This window comes from Carassius gibelio, chromosome A9, assembly GCF_023724105.1.
Source record: "Carassius gibelio isolate Cgi1373 ecotype wild population from Czech Republic chromosome A9, carGib1.2-hapl.c, whole genome shotgun sequence".
Taxonomy (NCBI): Eukaryota; Metazoa; Chordata; class Actinopteri; order Cypriniformes; family Cyprinidae; genus Carassius; species Carassius gibelio.
In genome coordinates this window covers 8489738-8495172 of record NC_068379.1, presented here as the reverse complement: position 1 = coordinate 8495172, position 5435 = coordinate 8489738, and positions in this window count along the sequence as shown.

Below are 5435 nucleotides of genomic sequence, written 5' to 3'. Positions count from 1 at the left end.
AGTATTTCAGACGCATGATGCAGGTTTAAACTGAATTAGTGTAAGAACAGATCCATCACCTCACAACATCATAGACTTCCTGTCTGCCTGCCCAGATACTATCTGTGTGTGTGTGTGTGTGTGTGTTTGTGTGTGTGTGTGTGTGTGTGTGTGTGGTCACACTCCTGATCTTAGTTGATTGTGCTCCAGTGCTCTTATAATTGCACGATATGCCAGACGTTAGATTCAAGGGATCAATGCCTCGGCTCTGGACCGCAGCGAGACCTGATTTATTCCTCTGCACCAGTTACAAACAATCTCTCCAAGCAGCTCCTATGTTTCCTTTTCTTTTCAGAAGGAAAGTCACTTGTTTAAAAATTATGCAAATGTAGTTTGCTGCATGGCGAGTGAATCTCAGCTAGGATTTTGTGGTAAAGCCGGCCTCCAACTTAATTGGCGTTAAAGGGAAACTGGTTTTGTTTCAGCACATTGGCATTGTGCTGCTTGTTTGATTTGTGCTCTGTGTGGCGAGACAGCCCCCTCCCGAGGAGCTCAAATAGAAATCTCTCGAACTGTCTGAGCTAAGAAAGTGTGACATGTTCACTTTCTGTGAAGGAGAAACAAAAGCCTTCAGTCGCCATGAGCGGAGGTCACTCAGCACGGCTCGTTCGGCCTAATGACATCTGCCCATTAACATGTGTTCAAGTCAATTAGAAAACAAAACGTTAAACAAGCAAGCGAGAGAAATACGATGTAAAAAATTAGCTCATCGGATGAAGGCGACAAAAAAAGTATAAATGTTTTGCTACGTGGCTCTAGCAGGAAAGGGCTTCAGGGCTGAGTGTTATCAAGCCAGGATTCAGGACGGACTGTTTATAGTCTCAGCTCTACCGACATACATCACAGTGACAGAAACCAACAAGCACAGGACTGGAACTGTTCAGTCAAAGTCAATTATTATAACCAGATGCAGTCAACAAGTGCTTTCTTACACTCATACTGCTATTAAATACATATTAACTGTGGAAACGAACGAATCAAAGTCACATTTAGTGTTCCAATTCAGTATGACTTTGTCTTAGCTAGCTGAAGTCCTGTCAAAATTATAATAAAATAAATGTAGGATTGCTATGGAATATATTCTGTATATGCAAGGTGTAGACCTTTATGTAAATGACTTCTTTCATTTAAAAATATTCAGGTGAAAACAACTTTTTTCTCGATAATTAGTTACACTTGATGTGCATCACACTTAGGAAGAAAAGATCTCTCACTATTTAGGTTTCATCATGACTTTAAAAAGTCTCTATCAAGGCTGGAACACAAGTGCACAACTATATTGCAGCCTTAAGCAACAGATTTTAAATGACTAGGAATCAAACACTAAACAACTGACATTGACTTGACTTTCAAGTCATTGTGAAAACAGCTAAAACTCACACAGAAACATGCGTCTTGCTGCTAGAAGACATGGGAAATGAAAGCAATGTGTTCAAAATATCAACTATGTCTGATATATCCTCTGCACTGGGTGGAAGCATAGTCTGAAGCTCATCGTACACAACAATAACAATGATCTAAAGACGAGTTAATATGATTGAATTCTATTGAAATACTTAAATTAAGACCCTTTTGATCGGAGGATGGACTGGCGTAGAAACTCCAGCTATGATAAAAACAGTCAGGTGTTTGAATCTACAGTGAATGTCAAGCAGGAGAAACACCTGTCTGAAGTAGAGTGAGGTGCATGTGTGCTTGTGTGTGTTTGCATAGCGTGACGCTTTACACCAAGCCCCTAGAGACCCTTGCTTTGTTACACACACAAACACATCAGAGTGTTCACCTGATCCCCCCCACCGCCATCAGTCTACTGTTGGGACACAATTAAAAGATGTCAAACCTGGGTACTTTAACCGTGTTTGGGTTTGGCTTGTCAGCATGTCAAAAGAAGGTCTCAATTAAGGCAGAATAAGAGCGGCCTGGAGAGTGAGTTTGAGGAGAACTGCTGTCCCTCGGGCATACGAGGACGCACAGGGACACAAAGGTCTGGGAACATGATAAGGACGGGGGGAAATGGCATGTCTGTGTCTCCCGCCCCCTGGGAATTCTGGGACTGAGACGCTGGGATTCCGAAGGAGAGGTATCAGGTTTGTAAGCCTGCTGCGGACGGCTGGGATGAGTTCCTGTGGTTCGGCGCTGTCTCAGGCCAGGGATGCAGAGGCGCCACCAGGTAATGAGAGGAGGAGAGCTGACATGCCAACAAGTGTAACCGGAGACCCCAAAACCAGACTGAAACCTCCAGTCCATCATAATTACAGAGGGAAACTGCTGTCACTGGAGTATCCAACTCAACATATACAGTCTCCAGAAGTCTACTGCACCATACACCTTCTTGAAGGAAGATTCCCGATCTTTGCACGGCTTACATCAGGGTTATTCAGATCTTGTCCTGGAGGGCCAATGGGCTGCAGACTTTAGCTCCAACCCTGATCAAACACACCTACCTGTGATTTGCTAATGATCCTGAAGACACTGATTAGCATGCTCAGGTGTGTTTAACTCTGCAGCGCATTGGGCCTCCAGGACAAGATCTGAATAACCCAGGCTTACATAGACGAACAGGAAGTGTGTTTACATACTATTCTTACAACAGAAGCTGTTCCGGTCTCTTAGGCTTCTATTGTAAGCGCAATTATGTGATATTTTATTTATTTAATATTTGACTTCCTGTGGCAATCAAAAGCAGGGTTAAAGGGATACTCCACCCCAAAATGAAAATGTTGTCATTAATCACTTACCCCCATGTCGTTCCAAACCCGTAAAAGCTTTGTTCGTCTTCGGAACACAATTTAAGATATTTTGGATGAAAATCGGGAGGCTGGAGACTTTATTTAACAATTTGTCTCCTCTGTGTCTCTCCACATCACTGTAGAGCAAAGTTGGAGAATATCCACTGAACGCAAGCAGCGTACGCTCTTCTGCTTCATCCGTGACCGTGACACAAGGTTGAACTGTTTTTTTTTTTTTTTTAAATCAAAGCGTAAATACACGTAGAAAAATGTATCCTTATGTCGCGGCTGACACAGAAGAGGGTACGCTGCTTGCTTTCAGTGGATATTCTCCAAAAACGTTAATGCGGAGAGACACAGAGTAGACAAATTGTTGAATAAAGACGTTGTTTTTGTTTTCTTCGCTTACAAACAGTATTCTCGTCGCTTTATGACGTTATGGTTTAACCACTGTTGGCAGATGGACTACTTTGACGATGTCTTTCATACTTTTCTGGACTTTGACCGTGTACTTTTCTTGGCAGTCAATGGGACAGTCACAAGCCTCCCGATTTTCATCCAAAATATCTTAAATTGTGTTCTGAAGATGAACAAAGCTTTTACGGGTTTGGAACGACATGGGGGTAAGTGACTAATGACAAAATTTTCATTTTTGGGTGGAGTATCCCCTTTAAAGTTTTAAAATGAAATGAAAATTGTCATCAATTACTCCACCATGCCACTCCAATTGCACCAAAAAACTTCACGATTCAAAACATTTATAAACACATTGTAAAAGTGACCCATTTGAATCGAGCGTTTTTATCCAAATCTTGTGAAGAGCCAATTATTTTGCATGATGAACAGACATACATTTTTTTATGTACATATAAACATGCATAGAGCAAATGAACTCTGCTAATGGAAGCTCAACTGTACTTGATTGACATAGACAAACAAATTAGGTTTGTTCTCACACAAGTATAGTTTAGATTCCATTAACCATATTTGATGAGCTCTATGTGCATCAACCAACATTTAACATCCTAAATTACATTGAAATTCATCATTTAAAGCAATCATCTTTCTTCAGAAGACTTGGATTAACAAACTTGAGTCATTGTCTTTATGAACTTTCTGAAGCATAGGAGGAATGGAACAGAAATCTCTCTAGCTCTGATGGGTTTGAAACAACTTGAGGCTGAGAAAGGGATGACAAAATGTTCATTTTTGGGTGAACTAGCACTTTAAGGTGTATTTGACCTAGATTACACATCTCTCTCACATTCTGAAAAATAAAGGCTCCAAAATATCCTTTCAGTAAACAGTTCTTAGAAAAAACATTTTTTTAAGAGTGAAAAACATACATTTTATTTGGGGGCAATGGTACCATAGACGACAATAATGAACCTTTATTTTTAAGAGTGTAGATCATTTTAATTGAATCTGGTCACCAGCTAAGAAGCACAAAGCAAATGTCTTCAAAAGACTTTAGCATGAGACATGATATCCACCATAATATCCACTGTCAAAATCTTAACATAAATCCTCTTTAACACTCCAGCCACATTAATTATTCCTCTCTATTTGGATTTAGACAAGAGGCCTTGATATGAACTCAGGAGCCAGAAGAACATGAGAGGATACAATTAATATCTGACACGGTCAAGAGTTCTGTGCCCAACTTCAATGACAAATGAGGATGACAAATGAAAATGAACCTCCAGACCTTAATTTTTTAACTGCGTGGAGTAAAAGGGAAGAGATGGTAATTCATCCATGGAATCAGTGTGAGTGGCGACAGGAAGGGCTTCAGCTTTATGGTCATTAGTGAAGCACTCGATGATAAATGCAATCAGAAGATGCATTAGCTGCAAAAGAGAGGGAGCAAATTTTACAGCACATTTCTGCTCGCAAATTGATTTGACTTGAAATGAGTGAATGATCAGAGGTTGTGTATCATTGTGCAGTAATGTCAGCTAAAACTCTCTGTATCTACTGTATCACCAGCTCATCTTCAGACCTCAGATCCGCTTGCTCACTTGATAGCTTCAGAGACACAGGATTACCTTTGGAAATCATTTTCACAATCAAAAAAAAAAAAAATTATAATAATTAAAAAGGTCTCAATATTTTATATTGAAGTAGACTTTTCAAAAGTTAGAGGTTTGCAAAATTTTTATGCTTTTATGCTTAATTTATTTAACTATGAATATAGTAGAAACAGTAATATTTTAAGAATAATAACATACATTAACATACTTATACAATGTTGTTTTGTTTTTTAGCTAAAATCCACTCGTCTTCAGTGTCACGTGATCCTTCAGAAATCATTCGAAACATTTCGGATTATAAATGATGAAAACTGTGGTGCAGCTTAATTTTAATTTTCTTTCTTTTTTTGTGAAAAGTGAAACATTAAAAAAAAAACAGAGCTTTTATTTCTAATAAAAAAAAAATCTTATGTGACAATAATTATCTTTACCGTCGATTTTAATCAACTTAATGCATCCTTTCTGAGTCAAAGTATTTATTTAATAAATCTTACCCCAAACTTTTAAACCGCTTTGTGGCTTCAAACACGTTTTATGCTAGTTTTAAACACTGTAATATCAAACAGTGCAGAGCTACAGTCTGATAAGTAAAATTAAGATGTTTTTATTTTAGACACATTGCCAGAGACGTACA